At 41.0% G+C, this 12,842-nt stretch overlaps 1 protein-coding gene across 8 annotated transcripts in view; it reads right to left on the reverse strand.

The window, feature by feature from the left end:
* Positions 1 to 8,027, reverse strand: part of MAPK10 (mitogen-activated protein kinase 10) — a 121,702-nt gene extending 113,675 nt beyond the window's left edge. For 4 of the 8 annotated variants that reach the window (XM_084518052.1, XM_084518054.1, XM_084518045.1 and 1 more), the window contains exons 1-2: positions 7,626 to 8,026; positions 2,799 to 2,918 (exon numbers count right to left, since the gene is read on the reverse strand). The gene's annotated coding sequence lies outside the window, so the exon portion shown is untranslated. Of the gene's footprint in view, positions 1 to 2,785; positions 2,919 to 7,625 lie in introns of all 8 variants that reach the window. The other 4 variants (XM_084518049.1, XM_084518056.1, XM_084518050.1 and 1 more) reach the window with 2 other exon arrangements.
* Between the last annotated feature and the right edge of the window lie 4,815 nt (positions 8,028 to 12,842).

A 12,842-nucleotide genomic window follows, 5' to 3' on the forward strand; every position in this document is an offset into this window, starting at 1 on the left:
TCATCTGCATAGATGTATGAATCCTAGACTCTCTTTCATGTTTTCTACCAAAAGGAACTCAGCTCCTATTGTCCACAGCACTTACCTTATTTTCATGTTAATCAAAATATCCTCACTTTTTTTCTCATTATTTTATTTTATGAATACTGGTAAATATTTTTGTATTGTAAATGCTATTTCTCCTGAACATTTTGATATTTTTTTGTCCTCCCATACAGGCAAAAACAGTATACTTACTAAACAGTATACAATCAGAATCCTTTTCTTCCTTTGACAGGTAAAAGCAGAGTTTTAGCCATCTGATTTCACATACAAGTTCCACTACTATAAAACCTGTGCTTTCATAAACAGGGATGTCTTGATGCAAGATACATAATTATATGTTCGAGTCATTTGCATGTGTACAAGATCAACATTAACTGAAGAGAACCTGCACAGAAAGCATAAGCATTTCTATGTCAAAGCTGCAGATTTAAGACTGGCTCTGATCATTCACAGGACTGCATCTCTAACTGATACACATACAAAGAATCCAAATTCATACTAAACTAAAGACAACTACAGATAATTTTCCTGTAGAGATGCAACTTCAGAGCAAGACCTTGAGTTCATAATTTTTATTTATGTGCACCATTTTTGACTTTCAAAAAGCTGTCACTGAAGGAAACTTCATCAAGTAATTCTCTACCTACAACATCCCTGAGAGAAAGGAACTTGAGTTTGACTAGTATCAGATACTGTTTCTGAAAACCTGCTGCCTGTGCTGATTTACCTATCCTAAAAACTAAACTGGGAAGAATGAAGCTGAAGGAAGTGGCTTAGATGATCACTGAACTCAAGAGATAAAGTACTCCAGAGACAGATTATGCTCACCCAGCTTCTTCAAAAAGGTTTTTCAACACATACAGCAATTTTTAAAATATTAATGGTGAGAGAATATGATGTGCCATGCCTGTGAGTTTATCAGATTAACATGCATACATGATAGTATAAAAACTACATGCAACTTCTTTTTAATCACCATTCACCACAGACACGCTGATGAAAATCTTTTGTTCTATTAATATTTCAGTGGTATTAATTATCACAAATGGTAAATATTTTGCTGTTACCAGTTGATATAAACTCTGATTATCTACAAATAGCCTATTACCTATGTGATGCTAAACACACAAGTTCAAATTAAAAGCAAGCACACAAAAGGTTCTATGGTTTTGCACTTCATTATGAACTCAAAACTCAGCCAAGCCCATTCATATAAGTTTCACAGATTGAAGAGTCCACATATTAAAGCAAGATGAACGCTGCTGTCTTGCTAGCTTCAGTTCAATGCCACATACCTTAAAATCCTTAAGAATTTGTCAATATCATGAGCATCATATGGGGAGGTTTTCAAGTTCTACATAAATGCCTTACTGTCACAGGATGGCCACAAGTCAGGGATGTGAACATGCAGACCTCCTCCTGCCACAGATTACTTCTCAAGTCAAATATCTGGTTCCCCCCCCCGGGAAGCACTTGAGGTTTCAACCTTTCAGTCATCTAGCAGGCACTTCTTTTTGATACTTTCTCACTCGTTTTACTCCAGAGCAGAATCAAATAGATTTACCCGACCTATTCATTTCTCCCAGCAGCTCTACCAAGGATGACAAAGACACGTTATCAGAGCACTCATTTCATTGTTATAGTAGTCACATACCACTACTGCCCACCAGTCAGGACAGACTGCATGTTTCCATCCCTGCCTGGTCTACAAATAGAAACAAAACCTATAACTCCTACTGAGAGAGCAGAAATATTTTGGTGACTTGAATTCACATCCTATTTTGTAACAGCTCCAGAAATAAGATTTGACACTGACCAGTGGTAAAGGCCAAAGAAGACCTGCTTCAAGTCTAGAGATCAACTTGCATCTGTTGCCACCCCCCCCCTTTTCTTTTTTTTTTTTTTTTTTTTTTTTTTAAACCTGTTGCCTTTCAGATTATGCTGGCTATGGTGACTGGAGCTGGCAAACATCTAGCTAGTATTAGGGAAAGAACTAATATAAGCTTATTTTGAATGGAAATTTAGTTACCTTAAAGACTCACAAGATTTCACAATGTCTATTTTGTGATTACACTGGACACCCAAAACCACTTCCTCCTATCCCAAAGGTATGCCAAAATCACCGTACAGAATTTTTTAGGATCAGAATGGCTTGCAATATAAAAATTTTTCCTTGTAAGTATGCAAGTAGACTTGCACATGATTAAAGACATAGAGTACTTGAAAAAATGCTATTTGCTACTCATCACTACTCTCAGAATTTATTTTCTTGTCCAGGGATGAAGGAATTTACAGCAGGAAAACCTGTCAGGACTCCTCACACTCTTCTTCAGTCATTTCACAGACTGAGAAACAAAATCACTTTCTTCTCCCTCACCACAAATAAAAGAGATGCAAAACAGTAATTACAAAAAAAAATATGGTGTAAGTCAGTATATACATCAAGCCCCCAATACATCATATGTAGCATTGTGGGGTTTTTATAATCATTATTGTCTTCACATGTTCATCAAGACCACACTCCCAATACACTCCACCTGATATATGTACAATGCAGCAATGCTACGCTTGAAAACAGCATATATAACAAGACAACACGATGCTCAAGTTCACTAAATATTACTGAAAGTTGCCAGTGAAATTCCACCCCCACCCTCCCCAAAATAATCAGCATGCCAGTGGCATCGAGCAAGATTATTCTACTAATGTGATTTAGGAATGTGATTTGTTAAAATTGTACATTGTTGACTCACCACGGCGTTTGATATGCCTCATCTATCGGAAATGGGTCAAAGGCAGCAACTTCATGCACGGGTTGCCATAGCTGCTGTTTGAGTCTGGCCGGCTGCTGGTAAACGTTTCTAATACTAGCCCTAAACACAAAACAAAAAGAAAAGTATTTGGGTTTTATTCTTTAAGTCAGATAGAGGAACTTCAGAAAACTAAGCTAGCCTGGAACATCAATATTTGCATGTAATACAATAAAAGAAAAAAAAAAGAGATTATTCCTCTATTTCCATAAGACACCCAGTTACAGGCAGTATCTGTACAGGCCATTAATTTTCTCCTGAAAAGAAGAAAGGTTAAAGATCAAAAATAATGCAGGATGAAGTGCTCTTTAAATGGGATAGAGGCGTCATGGTCATTTTCCCCAAAAATTAAAAAAAGAAAAAAAATAATTCAAGGATGGCAACCCCAACTGTTCAAGAAATCAAGTTCAGGACTGATCCAGGTTACAACAGATTGCACTACAAATCATGAAACTGTTCTTTAATAATAGTTGTTGTTTCTAACCTGTCTTTTCAGATCGGACCTTTATGTTTTTCCTTGGAATATAAATGATTAGAAACACCCACTACAACACATTGAGGCTTATGTGCAGGCACCTACCATGAATACCTGGGGATTTAAATTAAGTTTGACTTATGATCGTGTGAGTTGGCAACATCAATGTTATGAATGGCTTTAAAAACTGCGACACAAATACATACAGGCATAAGGAAAGGCTTATAAATTACTGTTGTCTACAAACTTAGAATCCTCTTTAAAAAAAGTTCAAGTAGCAAAGTGCTTGTACTTAGAGACAAGCTTAAACAGAAAGGGTAATCAACAAATGCAATAAATTACAGAGGGTAAAGAGTGACCAAGAGTAAAGAGGGGGAACAACAAAGCAAGTTCCACTCTGGTGTCTAACTACCAAACAGAAACACCAAGTATACATAACAGGTGACTGAAGTTCAGCAAAATGCAGCCATGTTCATCACTGAGCATCACTCAGGTTAGGACAACATTTTAAGAGAGATCTGAACTGTAACTCTGTAGTAAGAAAAAAAAAAATCCTCAGGATAAAACAACAGCTTAATCAGAGAAGGCCCAAGACACTCCACTGTACTGGGCCAACAGTTGCGTAGTCTGAGGCTCCCTGAAATCCCACTGTAATTAGCACTTCCCAATTTCTTGTATTATCTGACCTATTACTGTGCAACCCTGCTGAAATAGCTCTTGACTTGATGGGAACCATGATTTTGTTTTTTCCAAGCCTTCCACTGTTAATGTTTACTACAGAACAAAAAGCTGGCAGCAGTGCTGAGATGGAAATACCCCCCAAATGTTCCTTGCCATCAGCATGGTGCAAGCCAGGCTCCATACTTGGAGAGTCATGAAGCTCTTTTTCTTAAACAGGAAAACAAGCAAACAAACAACAACAAAAATAAATGTAGAAATACAACAGTTCTTTTTCTTTTTCTGACCCTATTATAAGGGCTCTGACACCATCCTATGCTCCATGTATGCTCTGGGATATCCGAAGACAATTCAGAGTGCTCACCTCCCTTCCCTAGACACAAAGATTACAACACTCCACTGACACCACTAAGTTCACGTGCAAAATTAAAGAATAAAATAAAATAAAATAATTAATGAATAAAGAAAAAAGATCAAGAAGTATCAGGACTTGAGTTTCCTATACGTCTATTTCAAGAACTAGCCAAAACTGCGGCTGAAGGTTGGCAGCAAAACTAGGGACGTCCAGCTAAAAGGCAGCAGAACAACTCATCTCAACGCAATCTGTTCAGTTTCTGAAAGGAGTGGATTGTGTACCATGAAATCCCATCCCTTCCCCTTTATTGTTTTTGATCTGTACGAATTATCACAGCTTAAGAGAAAGAAAACCCAGCCCTGAAGCCTGGCATTTCCCACTAACCAAGTAGTATGTTGCTTTCAGTTTTAGTCCAACATGGTTACTTGGGTACAAAAGCTTTTTTGTTTCTCTGAAAGACTGTTTTTCTTACGTTTGTCTCCACAGATGGTGCTGCAAGAAAGAAAGAAAGAAAGCTCGCAGCAAATGCAGCATTTTTTCTTTTAGCTGCTCCCCTCTATGAGGGTTAATTTTCCTTGCAGGTGGCTGATTCAAAACAGCAAGTTTCACAGAATCACAGAAAAGGGGAGCAGAACAGGAGTACTGGAAGCTGAGCTGCATTCATATTCAGTAATGTGGCCCAGAGAAGTCTCCCTCCTCTCCTTCTAAAGAGCAGAGAGCAGCAACTATGGTAACACTGCAATCATCAGGCTTAGAGGTCCTCACTCCTAGCAGTGGTATTGGAAACTCAAAATGTAAGCAGAAGAGGGGGAGGCCTAAGGTCGTAAGACTATTTGCCATACAGAAGAAACAAAAACCAAACAAAGTCTGTACTTGGTTTTAAAAAGCTTATCAATAAGCTGGCAATATTTTCTGTTATTCAGGAATTAGCCCAAGAATTTAGTGGTTTATACTGCAGAACAGCTCATACTGCACAACAGAGATACCAAACACTAAAGCTGGGGATCTCTCTCTAAATGTGACCTTTCTACTTTCCAAATCTTAATAAAAATATGGTATCTTAAAGAGCAGTGCTAACATCCTGTTCTTTATGGCCTGCTTTAGCTTCCCTTTACTGTGTGAGTTCTGCAACAGCTTGCCAGCTATGGGTGAGCTTTATAACATTCCCAAATGCAATGGCAGGGAAATTTTGATAGCTATCCCTTTGCTTTCAAAAGCCAGATTTAATGCTGTAACAGAGTCGGAAGGTATTTTGTCTTACAATTACTCATCCATTGTTTTTAAATCTCTAAAAGGCTATAAACGTGCCAATCGCTTGCAGGGAAAAAATAAATAAATAAATAAAACAAAAACCACACTCATCTTCAAGATCTGCTCATAAAAGGCCCTTTCAGTGTGCACACATCTCTAACAATGAGGGGACATTTTCTACTACCAAGCAGGCAGAAGACAGGCAGATGAAGGCAACTAATTTTGCACGCTAAGCAATTTTTGCCATCACCCCTTTTAGAAACAGGCCTGTACTCCTAATACTGCTCCACAAAATGATAATTGGAACAGGACTCTGACAAATTATGCATGCTCTGAAACAGCAGGATAGAGGAACGTGTGAGCGTGCAGTTTGCTGGGAGTCAGGGAGAAGGAACACAGTTTAATGGCTGAGGTCAAATCACCTTTGTCATTGACATCTGCATCCCATAGAAGAAAGCCATTCATTTAGCCTGCAGGAAGGTATTCCCTGCAGCCTTTATATGCAACCTTTCCTAGCAGCAACAAAGTGAGCACACAACAAGAGTACCCAGCAAGAAAATACTACTCCAGAGCATTCCTGGCCAGTGGCTCCAGAGCAGTGTTCTGCAATAGGGTTAAAAGATCAGAGGTTGGGTGCACTCCACTTCCCCCAGGAAAGGGAAACCAAACACAGCTTACATGTGGGCAAAGACAAACATCCCTGTGCAGTAAGAACACCATCCCGTTCTACCTTAACCTATATCTTTTTCCAAAGCTGGCCTTGCACGGCAAGCTCTGTGTCCTCCAGCAAACTGATTTCAGGCTTCTGATCATTTATGATATACATTTTATGATATACATTTCCCTCTTAAAACATTTCTACACTATGCCATCATTTTTTTTGAAAATCCGTATTTTCATATAGTGTTGGTTTGCCTTTAAACAGGTCTCTGGCAAAACTCACAGAGGCTGCATTGAGGCCATCATGAAGCTATGCAGCAAAATGACCCCCCATGTAAACAAGCTTACAATCACTCAGGACACAAATGCCGGGGAACATGCCCACTGTGGCTCACTGAAAGCACAGCCTGCTTATTCAACAATGCTGTAACGCTTCATTAGCCAGGTAAAATTTGCCTTATTTCTTATTAGGCCCCTCTGCAGGAAAAAAAAAAAAAAAAAAAAAAAAAAAAAAAAAAAAAAGGCAACATATTTTGCCGGAGGATTTCCCTGCAAAGCAACATTGATTTCACTGCAGTGTCTTCCAATTGTTGAATTCTCTCTTGCAAAACAACTGCCCTGGAGTGTGCTGTAAACACCTCTACAAAAAGCTCCTGATGGCTCCATCAGATGCAGTAGGCTTTTCAGTCCACTCATATGGAGGGGGAGTGATGCAGAAGACTGGTGATTACCCGAGATGACCACTTCTTTAAAAACACCCCCTACCCCTCTATTCAACGCAGTTTTTCAAACACGTCTCCCCACGAACACCTTCCTTTCCTTGCCCCACCGTTCAGGTGCTTTCCAAAGGCCACGACTTCTCTCCTTCCATCTTCCAGTTGTTTTAGCATTACCCTCTCTCCTAAATTTACAAATTCCCATTTCAAATGGCTGCGTCTGGACTATATAACCCGCATAATGCACTCATTTCCACTGAATTGCAAGCCAAGACACCTCCTTCCCCCCAAAGCCCCCAAGCCGTGTTAGAGGCGATGAGGCTGAGGAGAACACGACTGTTTACATGCGCCAGCTGGTAAAGCACTCTCACTCCTGTCCATGATGTGCCTCTGCACTGCTCCCACCGTCACCGGTCACCTCCAGCACCCGAACAGAGCAGCTCATACACACCCGAGCACAGGAGGAGGACAGCTCTCCAGCCACAGACCCTCCGGCGGCAGCCTTCTTGCTTCGGTTAGCAGTTGACTTCATTAGCCAGCGTCCCTCTCCCCCATTTTTTAAAGCAGCAATCAACATTCATCACCCCATCTTGCGAAAGCAGGTTAATCACAGAATATAAGCAGCAACCACCTACCATTCCGCGCTCGCCAACTGGTCTCCTCATCCAGCAACCTCTCCCCCAGACCGTGACTCGAGGTGGTATTTTTCAGTCACATCCCAAACAGCGCTGAGGAAAAAAATGGGCTTCTTATAAAAGTAAAAAGAATAAAAAGATGGGCAGCTGGATTCGAGGCAATACAATGCTTTCCTCTAAAGAAATCAAGCAAAGCCTAGGGGAGAGGGTAAAGAGGATGGAAAAAGGGGAGGCAAAATGTCCAATAATAATGAAATAAAGAGGGGGGGGAAAGAGTGGCTTGCTGAATCACGCTCTTTCACTGCCTGGAAACCATTGTGCGGCGTGATGCTGGCTGTACCATTGTGCAACCTAGCAGAGGAGACAGGCAGGGGGCCTGGGGAATGGGGCTGCCATGGCAACTGGAAGGAGCACACATGACGTCAAACACCAAGGTCTCGCGGGGGGGGACCACGCGAGGGAGCAGAGAGAGAAGTCTCATCTGCAGCCACGGCCGTGGCACCTCCTGGAGAAGCAGGAGCTGGACAGCTCGAGCACTCACCAGCGGCAGCAGCTCCGACAGCTGCAGCATCAGGGAGGGAGCGAGGCAGTGCGGGGAGGCAGTAATAACGAGAATCATTTTCTCAGGGCAGATAGACTCTTTTGTTTGCGTTAGCTGCTATACATGCCGGGAGAAATGTCCATCACCCTGCAAAAAAATGCAAATATTTGGAATTCGTTTCAGTTTGGTGCTCAAAGAAATCACAAGCCAGATCTTTGTGGCTCCCAACACAGCTACCACTTGTGGGAGGAAGCAACACAACGCTCAGGACAGAGTCCCTCAGGACTCAAAGGACAGCTACCGATCTCCCCATCCACAGCATGTCATGCGTCCTGCCGTGGTGCCTCACACCCCCAGCCTACCACTTGATGCTCCTTCAAGACCCCACACCTCAGCCTGATCTCACAGAACCAGCAGAGTCAGCAATGACTCCAGACCTCCTCGCGTCCAAAAGTGATGCTGACCACCTTTCTTCTGTGCATGCCAAACTGCAGGACACCTCCTCTCTTCTGACATTTAACAATGCAAAGTACACTGGTGAGACTACTGTGCTGGACCAGACTGCCATGAAACTGAGAGTGCCAGTCACAGAACTACCACTGAGAATTTCTACCTTGTTGGAACAGCTATCTTCTGTGAAGTGCAAACCATTTCATTCAGCGTATCACCAAACACAGCTCCAAGAAACTCAGTGCAGCCTCTGCCAGCTATCTGAACACCAGTGGTACCAAGTACCAGAGCCACGCACAACCCCACACAACCCAGAACCTAACTCAGATGCTACCCTGTTCAGCCTAGGCAACAGGTGCCTCTCTAAAGGACAGCCCAAGAGCCTTCCGCAGGCAATACTCCGACAGAGGAGGTAACCAATGAACTCCTAAAAGCGTTTCACTTTCACTTTTTTACAAGTGGATGTTTTCGCCTTGATCTGTGCATTATTCCTGCATACACATATATTAGTAAACATGTACACCAAAATTTTCTGTCCCTTTGTCTCAATACCCCCATCCTTCTTCTCCCCACACCGTATCACATCTGTTCTCTCAAGGCCATAAAGACCTTCTTTTCAGCTGCCATCTAAGCATCACAGTTGCACAAGAACTACTACTGCCTCTACTGCAGAGCAATAACAACCCAAGGAGGGTTTTCTCCCTTCCGGAGTCTATGGAGTATCACCGCACAATGCCCTGAAAAAGTGCTTAGAATCATCAGAACCACAGAATCATCAAGGTTGGAAAAGACCTCCAATATTCTGGCCCAACCATCCCCCTACCACCACTCTGTCCCTAAGAGCCAGGTCCAACCTTTCCTTGAACACCCCCAGGGACGGTGACTCCACCACATCCCTGGGCAACCCGTCCAAATGCCTAGCCACTCTGAGAAGCAATTTCTCTTAATTTCAAATTTCCAACCTGAACCTCCCCTGGCGCTTCTTTTGTGCTTAGTCTTCTTAAGACTCCAGACAGACACTATTGTTATGCAAAATACTATAACGAAGTTAGCTCTGTGAATAAAGCCTATGCATTAGCTTCTTGCATACGTGTGTATGTGCACACACACATTTCTTGTGAAAACATTTCAACACTTATTTAGAGAAACGCTTTGCTGCTGCAATTATATACAAATATTTGTGTGTGTGTTTACATATATGTATGAGTTTATTACTAATCTGAAACAACAGGGATTTTTTCCTTCATCCAGATATTTTAACTGTATTATCTAAAATGTTCAGAACATATTCAGAAAGAGGTTCAGTGGAAGGCAATAATTGTATGCATCAGTAGAATGGCAAACACCTCTGGAAAAAGCATTCACTACCCACGTAGTAGTGCATTAAGGGAAGGGGGTGGGAGCTTCTGGCACAATTAAGAGACATGGGCTGGGTGGAGGGTGAAGAAAGAAACAAAAAGCCTAAGCTTTTGCAGAGGTGACAGAGGTTTCAGAACGTAATTAGGGTATTTGTCCTTGGAACAGCAGATTTAATGGAAAATAGCATTTTTGCAGATACTGCTTTTTGTGATAAGGAGATGCTGCTTTCTTGTGCTGCACAGCTATCCCAGCATTTCGCTCCATGCTCCTCTGTAGTGATTCCAGCTAGCTGTTTGCTGTGTCCTGCTGAGATGACTTACTGGTTTGGCTAAAATATACAAAGTTCCCATAAAAAGCATTTCAGTCTGGAATTGGCCCACAACTAAACACTGAAATGGGTTGAAAGAGTGCAGAAAATGTGAGTGAAACAATTTAAACATGTTTTAAGGCTGGAGTCTATAGGCACCTGCTTTCCAGAACAGCTGCCCTGATTACAATGAGCAGACAAATGCTTCCCGTAACAGGCAAGAGCAGAAAAGGGTATGAGATAAATATAATATAACCTTGACTGAAGCAAACGTTTACAACTGGAAGATAGCTACAAAGGTCACCATGAGCCAATTAAAGTCATTTCAGCTAAGCTCTTATACCCCCTTTCTGCTTCTAAAGTGTTCAGAAGATCTGGTCTTTTTTAAAACAAAACTTCCTTGTTTTACTTTAAACATAAATTCCGAAATAAGTACATGGAACCTGTAGCCCAGAAGATGAACACAAGACTGTACCTCTGACCTACTGTCATCAGACTAGGAGCTCAGAGGTTTGGAGAACAATTATGTAAGGAATTGCTTACACTCACTTCTGTATTTAGACAAATAAAAGGAGAGCCATCAACACAAAATGACAACGTAGAATGGAGATTCTGCTCCACCTGCATTTCCAGTTCCTTGTTTGATGATGCTATAGATGATGATGCTATAAAAATAATAATAATAATAAAATAAAAAATATGTATGTAAACGAGATGCTCAAAGACCTAAGCACCACTTTTAACAGATGGAGGAAAGCTTGCTAATAACAGATTTTTATATTAATCTTCCAAAATGGTGCTACCAGGGGACCAGCAGCTACTACTCTGCCTGCAGTGGAAGCTCTTGGTGATTCACTGCTAATCCACATGAAGCCTGAAATAAAACTGGAATTGCTCAGGCAGTTTATGCCATTCCTTCCAGAGCCTGCTGTGTCTGCTGCATGGATGGCTGAATGTAGCAACTCCTGAATTGCTGCAGTTTGCAGTCTGGTATATTGAAGTAATTTGGATTTGGCAAGGGCTTAGTGCACTGGGTTGCAAGCAGTGGTGGCCCGGGAGCTGCTGTACACCCTGCTCCCCTCCATCTGCCTTACACAGGTCAAATCACCATTCTCTCTGGCCAAGTGGATCACATTCAATTAAAAGCAACTAAAATAAAATCCTAGTGACCAACAGTCTTAATATTTTAAGGCAGAAACTGACAAAAGCCATCTCTGGAACAAATTCTTGCATCCTACTCAGTGCTGAATCTAGCACTCGGTGGTTTCTCAAGATCTGTTTCAATTATTATTGTTATATTTTATTATCCATCCTGATGTAAATGTAACACAATCAGGCTGAACACTGAAAAAGTGTAATATAATATCTACAGGAGCTGGAACCCAAACTCACTGTTGTCCTTCCAAGGGACATGTTCTCTGTACATCAAATCCAAGAGTTCCTTTGTTCCAAAGCTGTTTCTCATGTTTAAGAACTCAAGATATAAACTTTTTTTTCCCCACAGCTCAGTGATATGCAGTACAACTCCACTGCATAGAAGTTCTCACCTATTTTTAATAAAATGTATTTCAAATTCTTTCATCGATTTCATTCAATCTCCTTCTGTAGCATAATTACTGATGAGGACTGACCTGGACTCTATCTCGGGGAAAGGAACAAATGATCATGGATTTTATGCTTATCATAATCAAAATGCCTTTAAAACTCTCTTCTTTTCTGCATGATCATTACACTAGCAGCTAAGAGAAGCTCTTGAAGAGTTAAAGAAGCAGCACACACTCCTAGCACTCTGCTCACCCTTTGCCACTACTACCACTTCTTCTCCATTATACCACAAGGAAGGATACATTTAATCTCAGATTTTTTCATTTTGCTATATAGATGGATAAATATAAAGCATCTGAGATGGTTAAATTGATATGACTGGCATCACATTCACTTTCTGGTCAACTACTATTGAAAAGCACAGTATAGACAGTAATATCTTATGGCCTGACTGATGCAGAGTTTCTGCAGTTATCAAGTGCAACCAAGAGACAAAAACTGGTAGCTTACAACAGGCAAGAATATGGCAGGGAAGGCCTCGGCTGCTGGCCAAGTTCACTGTTATTTTCTGGAAATGTATTATTTTAAAAGCTGAATATATATATATATATATATATATATAGTAAAGAAGAAGAGTATTTTTAAGAGAAACTGTCAAATCAAAATATCTTTTCACTACCTGTATATTTCTAAATCAGTGTCCTATACAGCATAAAGCAAACCTACATCACGTCTGCAAGAGGACAGACACTAACACAGGAGAAATATGCACGTGTATGCATGCACAGGAACATACAAATTAGATCAACTCAAGTATTCACACAGCACAATTAGGAAAAAGAAGTTCTGACCCCAAGCCCATAAGTATCTTCAGATGGATGCATGTGTACTTCACTGGGCAGTGAAACAGATGAAAAGATTGTTCTGGTAAGTACTTCATTCACCACTGCAATGGGTTGAAAGAGTACAGATAATGTGAGTGAAACAATTTAAACATGTTTTAAGGCTGGAGTCT

Source organism: Aythya ferina, assembly GCF_964211825.1.
Source record: "Aythya ferina genome assembly, chromosome: 4".
Lineage (NCBI taxonomy): Eukaryota > Metazoa > Chordata > Aves > Anseriformes > Anatidae > Aythya > Aythya ferina.